Raw genomic sequence first — 19,958 nt, forward strand, 5'->3', positions numbered from 1 at the left:
CTTGGAGTTGTCATGATTTGGTCACTAGAACCTAGAAATGTCACACCTGACACACAAATTTTCTTTTCTACCCAGAGCACAGAAATGAAGGGGATCTGCATTTTTAATAGCATCATGTATGCCATGTGCAGGAGGAATATTTTCATTGGAATAATACCAGATTTTAAGTAGAAACTTACCTACCTACAAAAGTTTTGATAATGTGACATGGTTGACCAGGTTTGGCAACACAAACTCTTGGTCGTTGTTGCCTGAAGCACTGTGAAGTTTCCAACACATAATTTTCGCACACGACGCAGGTAAGAGCTTCAGCTACTGGAAAAAAGAAGGAAAATCTAGGTTGTAGAAATAGAATTAATGTCAAATTTAATGAAAAGAAGGACTAGGGGTGGCATGATAGCAGTCTTCCAATATCTCAGGGGCTGCCACAAAAAACAGGGAGTCAACCTTTTCTCCAAAGAACCAGAAGGCAGGACAAGAAGCAATGGATGGAAACTAATCAAGGAGAAAACCAAACCAAAACCAACACTAAGGAGAAATTTCTTGTCAGTTACAACAGTTGATTAGTGGAAGGACTTGCCACCCGCCGCTGTGGGTGCTGCAACACTGGAGGTTGTTAAGAAGAACGTGGACCAGCATTTTTCTGAAATGGTATATGATTTCCTGCCTGAGCAGGTGATTGGAGTAGAAGACCTCCTAAGTCCCTTCCAACTCTGTTATTCCATTATTAATCTTGGCCATTTTTTTCTACCCATTTTTAAAATATAAAACTGAACTGAAACTTCCCATCAATTAAGTCAATGTTACAATTGTGATCAAAAGACATGGGACATAAAGCCCCATTCAGAAATAACATGCTCACTTACAAGCAGTGGGATGCTTGGTTTATGGCTCAACTAAATTGATAAAATGAGTTCATTGTGCCTCAGGAGTGGGATTCTCCCGGTTTGGATCAGTTTGAGAGAACCTGTAGTTCTGAAGATCATCTGGGAGATAACCGGTTCACGAAGTGCGCCCTCAGCGAACTGGTTGTTAAACTGGTAGGATCCCAACCCTGCTCCAAATACCCCTATTTCAGCAACACAGTTGAAAGCTTTAACTTTGTCTACTCACCCAAGGCAGAGCAGAGAAGGATGGCAACTGAGAACCACAAAACCTTGTTCATGTTTCCTTTCCTTTCAGCAACTCTTGCTTTTAAATGAGGTTGAAGAACTTGGTGGAGGTTTGAAGGAGCTGATGAAGGTGACCCTGAGCTGATATCAAAGCCAGTATCACAACTCGCACAGAACTTACTTACGCGGCACAACCCAGATGGATGTAAGTTCTCTGGATAAGGAAGATGGTGCTATAAGTACTCCAAAATTACAATAAAAATCTTATAAATCTAATAAACCTTATGACCAGGAATCAGCATTAGCCCAGTACAGTATGTTCTGTCCCTCTATACCTGAATGCTTGATTAAGACACTATGAAAACTTTCTTAATCAATTGGAAAGTATCAATTGGAAACTAACATTGGACTCACCCACAGATATTCTGTTCCTTTTGGTAACACTCAAGTTCTTCCCCTCCCCCCGGCCCCGTTATGTATCTTATGAAGAAGCTTATACCATTTCCAAAGGTATTGGAGACTTTCTTGGGCCAAACATGTGCCTTGAAATTGCCAAATTAAGTGCTAAAAAATGATCTGAGGTAGAAAATGGGCATACTTTGAGGGAATTCTCTTTCTTCTATTCCACATTCTGCTGCTTTTACTCTCCAAATGGTGGTTGTCACCCTGGTTTCGTTTCGTTTCGTTTATTGGTTTTATATGCTGCCCACTCCCAAAGGACTCCGGGCAGCTCACAATGAAATGGGGGAGGGGATAAATAAGACAATACAAACAATATTAAAATACACAACAGTCACAAATGAAGCGGGGCTGGATGCTTCAACAGCCCCCAGCCTGCCAGAACAGCCAGGACTTGGTAGCTTTACGGAAGGTCGGGAGGGTAGTAAGGGTCCGGATCTCCTCGGGGAGCTTGTTCCAGAGGGCCGGGGCAGCAACAGAGAAGGCTCTCCCCCGGGGAGTCGCCAGCCGACATTGGCTGGCAGATGGGACTCGGAGAAGGCTGAGCCTGTGAGATCGAATCGGTCTTTGGGAGGTAATTGGCAGGAGGGGGTCTCTCAGGTATCCAGGTCCGATGCCATGCAGGGCTTTAGAAGTAATAACTAGCACCTTGAAGCGAGTCTGGAGACCAATGAGCAGCCAGTGCAGCTCGCGGAGGATAGGTGTAACGTGGGTGTAACCTAGGTGCACCCACAATCACTCGCGCGGCATGGGATATGGGGCTGGCTGCTACGTTGTTTGCTTCAGAAAAGGATGATTTTTTTTTACTATTTATATAGCGTCTCATGTGCTCTCTGAGCATATTTGTTTTCTTGTACATATTTCATGAACAGTCATGATGTTACCTAGCTTGAATAATGAAATGTTTGTAAGAAAACAACCACACTGAGGGAGCACCAAGGACCCTACAGTTCAGGGATGGGTGTCAGCACTCCTCCATTGAATAATTAGGAAAGAAAACCACGAGACTCCATTGATAGAAATCAAGTGTACTTTTACTAATTATAAATGATCAGAAGCATAGCAAAGCGAAGACTGATTATTTAGGCGCGAAAGCGAATGATATATAGAATAACCCATTCCCCACCCCTTGGCATCCCAATTACAGTCCAATCATAATTCTCCCAAGTGTCAGGTGCGACATAACTTCGAAAGGCATCACCAAGATGGAATGTCGGTGCCATTGGCCTTGGCAGGAAACCTCCTCCGCATGCGCAGTAAGACAGGCAGCATAACTCCAGAATCTTCCTCCAGCACAAGTAGTAAATCCCTCCCAAATACCATGCCCCCCTCCCCATTTCAATGGTAGCCGAAGCAGCAGCAAAGCAGAGGCTGACATCGGGTTCCTGCCAGTTCTAACCGCTTCTATATAAGAGGCCACATGGCCACGGAGACATCTTCGGACAGCGCTGGCTCTTCGGCTTTGAAACGGAGATGGGCACAGTCCCCTAGACTTGGGAATGATTAGCACATATGAGGGGAACCTTTAACTTTACCCTTGGACATCATTTGTTTTTCTTTGGAGACATTTCACTTCTCACCCAAGAATTTTCTCACCCAAGAGTCAGAACTCAAGAAATATAGTGGATTAGAAGCAAAACATCTTCAGGGAAAACCAAAGAAAGCCCAGTTGCCTCTTGAAAAAGCACCTTTGGGATTAGCAACACATCAACACATAAGTCAGAAGAGTGAAACATTTCCTAGATCTGGCCTGCCTTAGAAGAATCAAACACAAATGACATCATGATGCCTCTTTACTTAGATGTGTACTTAGACTCAGGAATGAAGGTGAATATCCATGTCCCAGGATAATGTTGCAGGATCCAATCTGGGTCAGTAACCAGGACCAGACGTTTTATCTTCCAAGCTTTCAGACTCATGCTGGAGCCCATCCTCAGGGAACATCTCTATGTGGCCTGTTCTGTATGTGGTATTTATATGGTGGTTGATTGTGTGTAGCTTTTTATATGTAGATCAAAGTCAGCCATCAATCTAAATATAAAAAGTTATTCTCAAAACTATCAAAAAAAAATATTTTAAAAAATAGCCAGAGTTGTTCCCTGTGGATGGGCTCCAGCATGAGTTCAAAAGCTCGGAAGACAAAACCTCTGGTCATAAAGACTGACCCAGATTGGATCATCTCCTCGGACGACCATGTATGTTTCTGGCTATTGGATTTTCTGGAAGAGATTGACCAGTGAGAAATGATTTCCTGCAGAGTAACCAAGACTTATTTTATCTTCTGTTTTTAGATCAGGAATTATGGTGGTGACATTACAGCAGCATAGGAAATTTCCTCGAAAGAAACAGATACATTCTGTCCTTTCCATTTCTATGTTGCTACTACAGGGTCAGATATGGTGTATTAAACACAGTAGAATAAAATGAACTGATTTTATGGTTCCACCACAAAACCGCAGTAGACTAAAGCGCGCTCAACGAAAGCGCGTACCTGACGTCATCACAGCGCGACGAAAACATCACGCTGTGAGCGGTAAAGTTAAAATTAACGCGAAAACCTTACCCTAACCCCCCAAATCTAACCCTAAACCTAACCCTAAACCTAACCCTTAACCTAACCCTAAACCTAACCCTTAACCTAACCCTAAACCTAACGGTAACCCTTAACCTAACCCTAACGCTTAACGTAACCCTAACCCTAACCCTAACCCTAACCCTTAACCTAACCCTAACCCTAAACCTAACCCTAAACCTAACCCTTACCTTTACGTGAATCGGCTTGCTTTAAAAGCGCTTTTTAAAGCGCCCTTTTTTCTCCGCGGTCGTATTTGTCGCGCTGCTGATGATGTCAGGTACGCGCTTTAATCGGGCGCGCTTTAGTGGACCGTGGTTTTGTCGTGCCACGGATTTTATTCTACTATACTGGGCAATTCTGTGAGTTCCAAAGGTAGATTGACCCAAGAGACATTAATTTGAACATTTCTGTGCAAAGAGATAAGGAAATGTAATTGCTTGCTGATGAATGAAGGAAAAGGTCTGATACGGGGGAAAGCTATGTTTTTATAAATATAATAGGGTTTTATCAAAAAGAATAAAAAGGAGGGACTTGCAAATGAAATTCACAGTTAAAAGAGGTTTCCAATTTTTTGATAAGAATGTATTGATCACAAGCTGGAAGGGACCTTAGAGATCTTCTAGTCCAACCTCATGCTCAAACAGGAGACCCTATACCATTCCAGATAAATGGTTGTCCAATTTCTTCTGAAAAGCTCATTTTACTAGTTAGAAAACATAAACTTATTTTCCTTGATAAATCTTTTTATCTACTATGTTGTTGAATAATGCATATCTTTTATGATTTGATGTTTTCTTTTTTTCTTCCATTGCATGTTTATGTAGCATTCCGTCTTTTATCTTAAATAAAATAGGATGTGAAAATACTGTCTTGGCTTTGTTTTGTGCTGTTAAGAGAAAAACTCAAGCAAAAACCTTTTTAAACAAGGAAGAAAGTTTTAATGAATTTCAACAATATTAACAATTCTTTGTTGCATTAATCAAACATTTTCTCTAGTAGATGAAAGAGATGCACTTAAATGCTAATTCTAGAACAGAACTGGTTTAAAGTTAGAGTTTTGTTGTCTTGTACTTTTTACATTGGAACATGTTTTATTTTATCACTTCTTTGTTAGGAATAACAATAATGTTGGTGCTTATTCTTCAGGTTTATGGTAAGACTGTTTCCAAAGTGTCTTGAACTACTTGGCCATTTTTTCCATCTATAAGACAATGATAAAGTAATCCCTTTTATGATATACAAAGGATATAATCTGAAAAATCAACCTGTTCATAAGTTTTTAGTAAAATGTTAGTAGTATGTATTAGGTAAACTGTTGTGGCTTATGCACCAGAATGTATACAATCCCTCTTTTTATATTCTCTCAATAAATGACTAACTAAAGAATGGGGGGTATGACTAATTAAAATAATAATTCAGTTCCTGGCTAAAACCTAATTTTCTATTATGCAATATTCTGTGTTTGAGAATGGTGAAGGCAGTGACGTGCGGTGAGGGATACCGTTGGTGAGGCAAGAGCGCGGCAGCGGCGAGGAGCAACGTCCCCGCCGCTGTGTCCGACAGGCGTCTCTCGTTTATGATGGACATAAACGCGAGATGCCTGTCAAACACAGCGGCGGGGGTGTTGCTTCTCGCTGCTGCCACGCTCTGCTGCCTCGCCCCCCCGCCTCCTCCGTCCCCGCTGACATTCTTGGGAACAGGTCGGGTGGCTGGCTGGCTGGGAGGAGAAGAGCGGTGAGTCTTTGTGCCAGCCAGCCAGCCAGGCAGGGAGCAGGTCGGGTGGGGGTGAGTGGCTGGCTGGCTGGGGAGGGACTCACCGCTCTTCTCCCAGCCAGCCAGCCACTCACCCCCACCCGACCTGCTCCCTGCCTGGCCGGCCAGCCGGCACAAAGACTCACCGCTCTTCTCCTCCCAGCCAGCCAGCCACCCACCCCCACCCGACAAGGGCTCACCGCTCTTCTCCTCCTCCTCGTCCTCCCCGCTCGGTGCTGGGCTGGCTGCAGAAGAAATGGCGGGTGGTGAAAGAAAAACCTCTCCAGAATCACCCTTGCACTTGCGCAGTCGCTCAAGTGCAAGACATGATTCGCTGCTCCCAGATCAGGAGGCGGGAGAATCAGTGCCTCTTTTGCATATTAAATCTTTTGCTTTTTAACTCCGCCTTAACTTTTAAAAGGCGAAAAATTCCTTAAGCAAAAGAGGCCCCGAGTTCTCTGGCCTCCTCCTAGTTAACACTGAGAGCAGACACCAAGCCACTGTGACTTGAAATCTGGTAGCAACTATCCTGGCTTTAATTCATTAAAAAAAAATATTTAAAACTCTTTCCTTTCTCTCAGGAGACTGGGGAGGCTCCGCCTCCCTTGCCTCTAGTGACTGCACATCCCTGGGTGAAGGGACCTAACAGGACCTCAGAAAAAAACAAGAAATGAATCAGAGAACAGGTTGACATTCTATAGACCATGTTCAAACTCCAGCCATATGGATTAGGATTTGGAGATGTTACTGCCTTGGCTTTATCCAAGATAGAAAACTGGTACCAGAAAGTAGCAGAGAATTTGTGTTAAAACATGTGGCATTTGGTTTGGGATCTTCCAAGATGCTATGATTCCTTCTCCATTTAGAAAAAACAATACATATCATTGTATGTATTTTGGGAACAGTAGTAATCATCTTCTTGTAATCCAGGTGATGGAAATGATTTATGGTGGGATACAGTGGTGGGTTTCAAAAAATTTTAGAACCTCTTCTGTAGGTATGGCCTGCTTTGTGGGAGTGGCTTGCCGGCTATGTGACCGGGTGGGAGTGGCTTTCCAGCCATATGACCAAGTGGGAGTGGCTTGACAGTCATGTGACTGGGTGGGCATGGCCAACTTGTAAAATGTGGTGAAACTCACTTAACAAGGCTCTTGCTTAGCAACCAAAATGTTGGCTCAGGAACTCTGTCATTGAAGCATGCAAGTCTTAAAGCTGTCAAGTTACAAGACCCTTGCACCCATAACCCTTTAGAAAAAAAAATCCCAGGGGTATTCAAACTTGACAGCTTTAAGTCTTGTGGACTTCAACTCCCAGAATTCCTCCTCTTGCTCTTCATCTTGAGCGACTGCGCAAGTGCAAGGGTGATTCTGGAGAGGTTTTTCTTTCACCACCCGCCATTTCTTCTGCAGCCAGCCCAGCACCGAGCGGGGAGGACGAGGAGGAGGAGGAGGAGGAGAAGAGCGGTGAGCCCTTGTCGGGTGGGGGTGGGTGGCTGGCTGGCTGGGAGGAGAAGAGCGGTGAGTCTTTGTGCCGGCTGGCCGGCCAGGCAGGGAGCAGGTCGGGTGGGGGTGAGTGGCTGGCTGGCTGGGAGAAGAGCGGTGAGTCCCTCCCCAGCCAGCCAGCCACTCACCCCCACCCGACCTGCTCCCTGCCTGGCTGGCTGGCTGGCACAAAGACTCACCGCTCTTCTCCTCCCAGCCAGCCAGCCACCCGACCTGTTCCCAAGAATGTCAGCGGGGACGGAGGAGGCGGGGGGGGCGAGGCAGCAGAGCGTGGCAGCGGCGAGAAGCAACACCCCCGCCGCTGTGTTTGACAGGCATCTCGCGTTTATGTCCATCATAAACGAGAGACGCCTGTCGGACACAGCGGCGGGGACGTTGCTCCTCGCCGCTGCCGCGCTCTTGCCTCACCAACGGTATCCCTCACCGCACGTCACTGCCTTCACCATTCTCAAACACAGAATATTGCATAATAGAAAATTAGGTTTTAGCCAGGAACTGAATTATTATTTTAATTAGTCATACCCCCCATTCTTTAGTTAGTCATTTATTGAGAGAATATAAAAAGAGGGATTGTATACATTCTGGTGCATAAGCCACAACAGTTTACCTAATACATACTACTAACATTTTACTAAAAACTTATGAACAGGTTGATTTTTCAGATTATATCCTTTGTATATCATAAAAGGGATTACTTTATCATTGTCTTATAGATGGAAAAAATGGCCAAGTAGTTCAAGACACTTTGGAAACAGTCTTACCATAAACCTGAAGAATAAGCACCAACATTATTGTTATTCCTAACAAAGAAGTGATAAAATAAAACATGTTCCAATGTAAAAAGTACAAGACAACAAAACTCTAACTTTAAACCAGTTCTGTTCTAGAATTAGCATTTAAGTGCATCTCTTTCATCTACTAGAGGGGAGGGAGCTGGAACCGGTTCTAAACAGCACTGTAGTTTTGTGGAACCTCTTCTATAGAACTGGCAGGAACCCACCCCTGGTGGGATAATTGATTATTTTCTTAGTGTTGTTTATTGGAGTCATTGGATGGCAAAGAGGCAGACAGATAAACAGTTGTTTGTGATTTGCATTTTGGATTTGTCAACATTTAATATTTATCAGCAAAACTATATTAAACATTTCATAGCAGAAAATGGGACATATTTTTCCCATTGGTATTTTAATTTAATCTAATTTAATCTGAACATGTATACACACATGCATTAGATTAAACTGACAATAATATAATATATATTAAAATATAGATAGATAGAAAGAAAGCTAGACAGACAAACACATATTCTTGACAAAAGTGGAGAATAAGTGACTAGAAGAATTAACGAAGCACAAACTGAAGGATTAAACATTCCACAATTCATGCTTCTTCACTGGAACAAGATAAACATGTACAGTACTACAACCATATTGCAAAAAATATCCCACATTTTTAAAGCAGTGAACTAATCAGTAGATTTTCTGCAGCATAAACTTTAGAAGCTTGAAGAAGGAAAAATAAATTGAAAGGACTAGAGAAAAATATATGCTGAATTGAGGGTGATGTTGGAACACCATGGCTGTTTTGTTTATAGTTTGTTGCAGAGGTTTGTAGCACAACATGTTGTTTGCAGATTGCCCACTTTTTCATGGGAAACCTTCTGAACACATTCTCTAATCGTATTTGTGCACCGTAGTGTAATTATACCTTTGCCTCTTCCTTCTATAAAAAGAGGAAACAGATTAGCCCACACACATCATTGGTTGCACAATCTATATCGCTGGTTGCACAATAAATCCTAAACACCATATCCAAGAAACCTCCTTAGAATAGCTTTCCCCTTCTTAGTACTGGAAAAATATTGGTCTCCAGTGTGTGGGTATTATGGAAATTGAGACTCTAAATTACTGGTGCCACCAAGATTGGAAAGTCTGTAAAAATGGAATGTATTGCCTTTGATAGATCAAGACTACAAATTACATGCCCCATCTCTACTTTCTTCTATACCCAAAGCGCAGAAAACAAGAGGTTTGTAAATACTCTACTGTATTTTTAATTGACAAGTATGTGTCATGTGCAGAAGGAATATTTTTATCTAAGTAATATCAGATTTTAAGTAGAAAGATACATACTTAGATTATATTTGACAGTTTGACACCTTTGACCTGGTTTAGCAGTGCAAGATGAGGATGGCCCCGCAATGAGACAACCATTTGGTTTCTTATATTGTCTGCAATTGTTGCAGGTAAGAGCTTCAAGTGCTGGAAAAAGAAAATGCAAGAGAGAGATTGTATAAATTTAATTAATTTCCACAGCTCCAAAATTTCTTTACCTCAAATAACTCCAAAGGTTTAACAAGGTAATTGGTATCAATAGACTTGTAGGCAAAATAGTGAAATTGAAAAAAAACAAAACGAGAGGGAAGCTTTCCTTCATTCACAAGGAGAGCTATATTTAAAGAATGCAACAAATGTTCAAGATAAACAAACTTTTGCAATATCGGATGATCAGTGATTCCACAGAAATGTTGTGGTGGTTCCAAAGGGTTTAAGAGCTCTGGGCCCTACAACTGTCAAGAAAGTAAAAACATGGGACATAATAAACCACTATTCACAAAATGTGTGCCCATTTATAAACAGTGGGACACTTGGTTTATGGCTTAACTAAATTGACACAGCGAAGGAAATGAGTATCCAAAAAATACAGCCATTCATTGCAGCAACACAGTCATTTAGTCATTTTTAGTCATTTATTTGACATTTATAGGCCGCCCTTTTCCCTGAGGGGACTCAGGGCGGCTTACAATTAATAGGGAGGGAGTGCAAGACAGAACACAAGAAAAAAGAAAAATGTGAATAAAAAAATAAACCAGTAAAACACAACATTCATACAGCATTCGGGTGGGGCAAGGTTAGGGTCTTATCCCCAGGCCTGACGGGATAGCCAGATCTTGAGGGCTGTGCGGAAGGTCTGGACGGTGGTGAGGGTGCGAATCTCCACGGGGAGATCGTTCCAAAGCGTCGGAGCTGCAACTGAGAAGGCTCTCCTCCGCGTAGTCGCCAGTCGGCACTGACTGGCGGATGGAATTCGGAGGAGGCCTAATCTATGCGATCTGATGGGACGCAGGGAGGTAATTGGCAGAAGGCGGTCTCTCAAATAGTCAGATCCACTACACAGGTAGTCCTTGACATACAACAGTTCATTTAGTGACTATTCAAAGTTACAACGATGCAGCATCCCTGTAATCATGTGGTCAAAATTCAAATGCTGGTGCATATTCGTGATGGTTGCTATGTCCTGGGGGTCACATGATCCCCTTTTATGAACTTTTGACAACTAAAGTCAGTGGGGTAACCCGATTCACTTCACAACTGTGTTACTAAATTAACAGCTGCAGTGTTTCACTTAACAACTGTGGCAAGGAAACTCATAAAACGGGGGGGAAACTCACTTAACAAATGTTTCACTTAACATCATGAATATTGAGCTCGATTGTGGTCATAGGTTGAGGGTTACCTGTACTCTTGAAAACGTTTGGCTACTCACCCAAGGCTGAGCAGAGAAGGATGGCAACTGAGAACCACAAAGCCTTACTCATGTTTTCTTTCTTCCAGTAATTGTTGCTTTGAAATAAGATTAAAGAATTCGTCGGAAGTTTGATTCGGATTGATGAAGATGATCCTGACCTGTTATCGAAGTCAGGATTACAACTCACACAGACGGACTTTCAGAGCAAGTCTCAGACGGATGTAAGTTCTCTGCATAATGAAGGTGGAGTTAGAAATGCTCGAAATTTACAATAAAAAACTTTTGACCAAGAATCAGCAATAGGCCGGTGCAGTATGTTCTGTGCCTTGTAGTAGGCTACACCTGAATGCTTGAGTAAGACACTATGAAAACCTTTCTTAATCGACTGGAAAATGCACTGAAATTAAATTCGGTCGTAAATATTATGCTCCTAGTGGTAAGACTCAAGTTCTATTAGGACTCTTCTTCTCCATTCTGTGTGTATCTTATGATACATTTGTACCATTTTCAAAGCAATTGGAGATTTCCTTGGGCCAAAAATAAGCCTTGAAATCAGCATATTTTTTTTAATGGTTCACCCATAGAAAGTTTTTATTTTCCATTTTCATAACATATAATCACATGTATACTATTACATAGTCAATATCATGTTGTATTATTAAGTAGTTACATCCATTCATCTTACCATCAACTACCAAAGGGAAAAAAGAAAAGAAAAACCCAGTTATTGGCTCTTCTGCTCTCCATACACCATATTTATACCTTATCCGACACTTTCTTCCCCCTCTCTCCTTCCTCTTTCTACATCCTTTCCTCCCTCCATCATTTTCTACTCTACTTCCCCTTCCTTTCTCCTTCTACTCTCTCCCCTTACCACTCCTCCTTATAGATCTCATCTTCCCCCTTCACCCTCTCTCCTCTCCCTCTCTTCCTATCTTTCTTCTCTCCTCTGCTTCCCACTCTTCTACATCCTGTCTTCCCTCCAACATTTTCTACTCTACTTCCCCTTCCTTTCTCCTTCTCCTCTCTCCCCTTACCACTCCTCCTTATACACCTCATCTTCCCCCTTCACCCTCTCTCCTGTCCCTCTCTTCCTATCTTTCTTCTCTCCTCTGCTTCCCACTCTTCTACATCCTGTCTTCCCTCCAACATTTTCTACTCTACTTCCCCTTCCTTTCTCCTTCTCCTCTCTCCCCTTACCACTCCTCCTTATACACCTCATCTTCCCCCTTCACCCTCTCTCCTGTCCCTCTCTTCCTATCTTTCTTCTCTCCTCTGCTTCCCACTCTTCTACATCCTGTCTTCCCTCCATCATTTTCTACTCTACTTCCCCTTCCTTTCTCCTTCTCCTCTCTCCCCTTACCACGACTCCTTATACACCTCATCTTCCCCCTTCACCCTCTCTCCTGTCCCTCTCTTCCTATCTTTCTTCTCTCCTCTGCTTCCCACTCTTCCTCTTATTCACTTGGTGTATTTCAGCTTCTGAGCAAACTCCCTTTTGTGTTGATGGTATTTATAATTCCATTTCAATATACATAAAAAAGAAAAAAATAGCGGTATACATGTACAATCATCCAACATCCCTCCTCCAACTTAGTAAACGAAATCAGCATATTAACAACATAAAGATAAACTAAAGCAAAAAGGAGCATATTTAAGAAAAATTATCTTTCTGCTATTTCCTACTCTGCTGCTTTTCCTCTCCAAATGGTGGCCGTCCAACAGCTATCTTCCATTTTAAAATTCAACCATCCTTTTATTCCCACAAACTAATAATATTCTAACAATTTTTGCAGTATTTCAGTTTATTCCTGAACACCTAAGAGTGTACACATTAACAACAGGTGCCTGTGCAAATTTTCAATCATCCAGGTCATTGGTCGTTGTCCTAAGGGTGCTTTTCCAAGAGGCAACTGGACTTCCTTGTCTTTCCTTGAAGACATTTCACTTCTCATCCAAGCATTTTCTTCAGTTCTGAGTCAGAACTGAAGAAGCTTCTTGAATGAGAAGCAAAACATCTTCAAGGAAAAACAAAGAAAGCCCAGTTGCCTCTTGGAAAAAGCACTTTTGTTACTAGCAAACGGTCTGAACAAAAGTCAGAAATGTGAAATGAATAACATTCTAACAAATTTTCTGGGTCAGAATTCAAGAAACCTAGCGGATGAGAAGCAAAACATCTTCAAGGAAAAACCAAAGAAAGCCCAGTTGCCTCTTGAAAAAAGGACCTTTGGGATTAGCAACACATCGAGACATAAGTCAGAAGAGTGAAACATTTCCTAGATCTGGCCTGCATTAGAAGAAGCATTGCATCAAACACAAATGACATCATGATGCCTCTCTACTTAGATGTATACTTGGACTCAGGAATGAAGGTGAATATCCATGTCCCAGGATAATGTTGCAGGATCCAATATGGGTCAGTAACCAGGACCAGAAGTTTTGTCTTCCAAGCTTTCAGACTCATGCTGGAGCCCATCCTCAGGGAACTTCTCTATGTGGTCTGTTCTGTATGTGGTATTTATATGGTGGTTGATTGTGTGTAGCGTTTTATATGTAGATCACAGCCAGCCATCAACAACCCAATCTAAATATAAAAGGTTATTCTCGAAACTATCTAAAAAAAAATTCTTAAAAAATAGCCAGCCCAGAGTTGTTCCCTGTGGATGGGCTCCAGCATGAGTCCAAAAGCTCGGAAGACAAAACCTCTGGTCATAAAGACTGACCTAGATTGGATCATCTCCTCGGACTACCATGTATGTTTCTGGCTATCGGATTTTCTGGAAGAGATTGACCAGTGAGAAATGATCTCCTGAAGTGCAACCAAGATGATGCTGAGACATTTCTCAGTGTGTCCAATGCAGTGGTGGGATTCAGCTGGTTCGCACCAATCCGGGAGAACCAGTTCTTAACTTACTAAGAGTTTCAGAGAACCGGTTGTTGGAAGAAATATTCTTTTGGTTTTTTTCCCACCTTACAGGGCTAATCCTGTAAGGAAGGCAGAAAGGAAACATTCTGGTGTTGTTTCTAGCCTAATCTTTATTGCCCTGCTTACAGAAACTGCCTATCCGGTTAACCCTTATTACATTGTAACAGCTAAGGCAAAGCGCCCATCGACCTGAGTAATGTTGAGTTGGCCACACCCACATGATCACATGACCATTAAGCCATGCCTACCCACCTGGCCATTAGGACAGAGAACCAGTTGTTAAATTATTTGAATCCCACCACTGGTCCAATGATTCTCACCTCTTTGCTACCAAAAAAACTGGTGGAGACCATGGACATGTCTCCTAAGGCTCTGATAGGGAATGAAGATGATTTCCACAAAGAAATTTTGGAACACTTATTTTGTCTTCTGTCTTTAGTTCAGGAATTATGGTGGTGACATTACAGCAGGATAGGCAAATTTCCTCGAAAGAAACAGATACATTCTGTCCTTTCCATTTCTAAGTTGCTACTACAGGGTCAGATATGGTGTATTAAACAACACGGAACTTCAGTTCATTTTATTATACTATACTGGGCAATGCTGTGAGTTCCAAAGGCAGCTTGACACAAGAGACATTAATTTGAACATTTCTGTGCAAAGAGATAAGGAAATGTAATTTCTCACTGATGAATGGAAAAAAAGGTATATACTATATGTTTGATATGGGGAAAACCTATGCTTTTATAACAATAATAGAGTTTTATCAAAAAGAAAAAAAAAGTAGGGACTTGCAAGTGAAAGTCACAGTTAAAAAGATTTCCAATTTATTGATAAGAATATATTGATCACAGAGGGACAGACAGACAGACACATTCTTGATAAAAGTGGAGAACAAGTGCCTAAAAGAATGAACAAGTACAGACAGAAGAATTATATCTCTCGCCATTAATGCTTCTTCGCTGGAACCAGAAAAACATCTACAGTACTACAACCATATCCCAAAACACGCCACATTTTTTAAAGCAGGGGGTTAATCGGATAGTTTTCTGCAGCATAGAGTATAGAAGCTTGAAGAAGGAAAAATAAACTGAAAGTAGTAGAGAGAAATATATGCTGAATTGAGGGTGATGTTGGAACACCACAACTGCTTTGTTTATGGTGTGTTGCAGCGGTCACGGTCATCACAACAAATTGTTTTCCTGGGGCCCTCTATTGGATCGAAAACGTGCAGATCACATTCATCAATCGATTTTGTGCAACCTTGTGTAATTATACCTCTGATTGTTCCCTCTATAAAAGAAGAAAACAGATTAGCAGTTACATCATTGGTTGTGCAATCTACATCGCTGAACACCATATACAAGAAACCTCCTTAGAATAGCTTTCCCCTTCTTAGTACCTTCAAAATATTGGTCTCCGGTGGGTGGGAATTATGGAAATTGAGACCCTAAATTACTTGTGGCCACCAAGAATGGGAAAGTCTGTAAAAATGGAATGTATTGCCTTTGATAGATCAAACCTACAAATTACATACCCCCCTCCCTACTTTCTTCTCTGCCCAAGACATAGAAAACAAGAGATTTGTAAATACTCTACTGTATTTTTAATTGACAAGTATGTGTCATGTGCAGAAGGAATATTTTTATCTGAGTAATATCAGATTTTAAGTAGAAACATACATACCTAGAAAAGATTTCACAGTTTTACATTTTTGGCCTCGTTTAGCAGTGCAAGTTAATAATTGATTGTGATCGACACAACCAAATTCGAGCTTAAATCTGTTGCACCTGTTGCAGATAAGAGCTTCAGCTGCTGGAAAAAGAAGAAGCAGGAGAGATGTTATATAAACTTAATTAATTTCCACAACTCCAAAATTTCTTTACTTCTCATTTCCCCAAAGGTTTAACAAGATACCAGTAGTTGGTATCAAAATAGTGATACCAGTTTTGTAGGCAAAATAGTGAAATTGGGAAAAAATGAGAGGGAGACTTTCCTTCATTCACAAGAAGAGCCATATTTAAAGAATGCAACATATGTTCAAGATAAACAAAGTTTTGTAATATCGGATGATAATCAGTGATTCCACAATACTGTGCAGCTTTCTGAAAGGCAAGGTAGAAGTCGAAAATTATAGATTTCCATTATATTTTTTAAACGCTCCATGGAAACAGCACCCTGAGTTATGACATGGAGAAATGTATACATCAGTGAAGGAATTGTAATTTAGAATATTGTAACCTTCTTCTTTTTCTCATTCTTAGCCCAGGTTCATTTTCCAGATATTTAAACTGGGTAGTAAGCATCAGATTATCACAGTCTACTTAAAGGCACAATTGCTTTACAAGTGCAAGTTCACCTTATGGCACTGAAATATTGAATTTTATAACATATTTTGTTATGGTTGACATGTTTCCACAGAAATGTTCTGGTGGTTCCTAAGGGCTTAAGAGCTCTGGGCCTTACAACTGTCAAGAAAGTAAAAACATGGGACATAATAAACCACTATTCACAAAATGTGTGCTCATTTATAAGGAGTGGGACACTTGGTTTTGACAAAATGAAGGAAGTGAGTATACAAAAAATACAGCCATTCATTGCAGCAACACAGGTAGTCCTTGACTTACAACAGTTCATTTAGCGACTATTCAAAGTTACAACGATGCAGCATCCCTGTAATCACGTGATCAAAATTAAAATGCTGGTTCATATTTGTGATGGTTGCTATGTCCCGGGGGCCACATGATCCCCTTTTATGAACTTCCGACAACTAAACTATGTTGTATGTATGTATGTCGTATGTTTATGTATTCATGTTGTAAACATACAACATACAACATACAACTAAAGTCAGTGGGGTAACCAGATTCTCTTCACAACTGTGTTACTAAATTAACAGCCGCGGTGTTTCACTTAACAACTGTGGCAAGGAAACTCATAAAACGGGGGGAAACTCACTTAACAAATGTTTCACTTAACAGCCTGAATATTGGGCTTGATTGTGGTCATAGGTTGAGGGTTACCTGTACTGTTGAAAACTTTTGGCTACTCACCCAAGGCAGAGCAGAGAAGGATGGCAACTGAGAACCACAAAGCCTTGCTCATGTTTTCTTTCTTCCAGTAATTGTTGCTTTGAAATAAGATTAAAGAATTCGTCGGAAGTTTGATTCGGATTGATGAAGATGATCCTGACCTGTTATCGAAGTCAGGATTACAACTCACACAGACGGACTTTCAGAGCAAGTCACAGATGGATGTAAGCTCTCTGCATAATGAAGGTGGAGTTATAAATGCTCCAAATTTACAATAAAAATCTTTTGACCAGCAATAGGCCGGTGCAGTATGTTCTGTGCCTTGTAGTAGGCTACACCTGAATGCTTGAGTAAGACACTATGAAAACCTTTCTTAATCGACTGGAAAATGCACTGAAATTAAATTCAATCACAGATATTATTGGCCTATTGGTAAAGCTCAAGTTCTATTAGGACCCTTCTTCTCCATTCTGTGTGTATCTTATGATACATTTGTACCATTTTCAAAGCAATTGGAGATTTCCTTGGGCCAAAAATATGCCTTGAAATCAGCATGTTAACAGCAGAAAGATGTACTAAAGCAAAAAAGGAGCATATTTAAGAAAAAAAATATCTTTCTTCTATTCCGTATTCTGCTGCTTTTCTTCTCCAAATGGTGGCCTCCAACAGCTAACTGCCATTTTAAAATTCAACCATCCATTTATTTTTGAAGGCTCAGAATATTCTTAATAATTTTTACATTATTTTGATTTCTTCTTGCACACTTATCTTTTTAAGCATTCATTAATAACAAGCTGAACATGAATCAGGAGTGTGGGACATCTCATAGAAGCCAATAGAAAGTGCACAGCTCAGTTGTAAATGTATTGCAGAATCCATGACATTTGGAGGGATGGAATGATAGTGTTACTAAGCAACGGTGTAGCTCATTCTTAGCTGAAATCTGAGATACTACATCCCTGCAGTAGTTGCATGAATGAGATAATTGGGATTGGCACCCTCCAGGTGGGATGGGACAGCTTTCCACGGCTAACTCAACACAGGATAACTAAATGTGAGATAACAGTACTGTTATGCAACATCATTTTTGTCATTCACATTTCATGTTGTCCCTCCTTTATCATCCTTTCTGTAATGATTCTATTCCAGCATTTCCACACTAATATTGAAGAAGTATAGTACAGTTATCTTGAGTTATCCTGCATTGAATTAGCCCACGGGGAGTTGGCCACAGGAAGTTGGCCATGGGGAGTTGCCCCAACTTGAGTTGCCTGGGGAAAGTCAACCGGAGCAAGATGGCCCTGGAGAGGTAGCCATGGCAAATTGTCCTAGAGAGTTTCTGGGATGCCATGATTCCTTCTCTATTGAGGTATCACAACACATCTGATGTTGGTGACCTGTTTCTTGTGATCCAGCTAATGTAAATGATCCAGGGACATGCAGTCACTAGAGGCAAGGGAGGCGGGACCTCACCAGTCTCCTCAGAGAAAGGAAAGGATTTTAAATAATTTTCTTAAAATAATTAAAGCCAGGGTAGTTGCTACCAGATTTCAAGTCACAGTGGCTTGGTGTCTGCTCTCAGTATTAACTAGGAGGAGGCCAGAGAACTAGGGGCCTCTTTTGCATAAGGAGTTTTTCACCTTTTAAGAGTTAAGCAAGGGTTAACAAGCAAAGAATTCCTTATGCAAATGAGGCAGGTATTCTCTTGCCTCCTGTAGAGGGCATTTTTAGAGGCTTTTTAGAGTTCTGTGGGAGCAACTAGCTCAGTCTGACAGAGCTCTGGCTTTTCAAGAGGGGAGGGCAGGGCAGGGAGAAGCAGAGTTGAAATCATCTCTGAAACAGCTGGAAAAAGTGTGTGTGGGGAGGGGGGGAATTCAAAAAGTTTGATCGGAAGGCAGCAGGGGAAGGGGGGGTATGGCAGAGGAGCTGCTTTCAAGCCTTTGGAAAATATATCCAATCCAACTTCTGTGTTTGTGTTTGAGAGTGAGTGAATGAGAGAGGGATCGAAGTTCTCTGTGTGCGTGTGTCTGTTTGAGAGAGGGGGGAGGGAGGGAGGGAGAGAGGGAGGAAGGAGGGGGAGGGACAAGAAAAAGAATGGGAAAACTTATTTTGCAAGGGGGAAAAATGCTGTCGCTTTAAATCGGAACTGAGCATGCCTGGCTGTGGAATTCTGGGAGTTGAAGTCCACAAGTCTAAAAAGTGCCTCACCAGGGCTAAAGCTGACCGCACATCACTGAAATGATCTATACTGGGCTGACCTTAGTTGTCAGAGTGCACCCAGTGTGACTATATTGAGACAACCCAGGAGCAAAATACAGTAAACATATTTGTCTTTCAAATAGGGATTTATCTACAAGGAATATATACATACACGTACTAGACAAAGTCAGGCAATCAATCATCAACTATAGCATGGAAGCAGAGAGAGAGAGAGAGAGAGAGGGAGGGAGGGAGGGAGGGAGTAGCAATAGCAATAGCAGTTAGACTTATATACCGCTTCATACGGCTTTCAGAGATAGATAGATAGATAGATAGATAGATAGATAGATAGATAGATAGATAGATAGATAGATAGATAGATAGATAGATGATAGATCTGTCCTCCCAGGGTGTCTCTCATATTACAGCCTCTTAAAGCAGTAGCAGTCAAATAACCCTGCTCACTCATTGCTACCATTGCATCATCGTTATAGTGTTACAGTATTACAACATTACAGCAGCTGGTCAGCTATTAAATCATCATTACCCTGACATTAGTTGTGACATTGTGTTATGTAATTCCTATGGAAAGTGTGTATGGTCTCAGGTTGTTGAGATAGAAAACAAAGCATTCAAGGTACCAAAGCCATTTGAAATGTGTTCTGGCACTGCAAGTTAGGTCTATTACTCTTTATTACGATTCTTATGCTGTATATAACCATCTTATGCATGTTTGGATTATTCATTTTGAACAATACCTCGCTCTGCTCTGGTGTGCAATGCCCTAAGCTCCAGTGGGTAGATGTACAAGCAAGATAAAAAGATCTACGGCTGCTCGGTGAGGAATGAAGGACAGCCAGCTGCATCTGAGAT

At 41.4% G+C, this 19,958-nt stretch overlaps 1 long non-coding RNA gene across 1 annotated transcript; it reads left to right on the top strand.

The window, feature by feature from the left end:
• Positions 1–7,317: 7,317 nt before the first annotated feature.
• LOC116517110 lies at positions 7,318–18,356 on the top strand. The gene is made up of 3 exons (XR_004256421.1): positions 7,318–7,361; positions 11,015–11,149; positions 16,976–18,356. It is a non-coding gene; the product is annotated as an uncharacterized LOC116517110 (long non-coding RNA).
• The last annotated feature ends 1,602 nt before the right edge of the window (positions 18,357–19,958 follow it).

The sequence above is a fragment of the Thamnophis elegans genome, chromosome 13, assembly GCF_009769535.1.
Source record: "Thamnophis elegans isolate rThaEle1 chromosome 13, rThaEle1.pri, whole genome shotgun sequence".
NCBI lineage: Eukaryota > Metazoa > Chordata > Lepidosauria > Squamata > Colubridae > Thamnophis > Thamnophis elegans.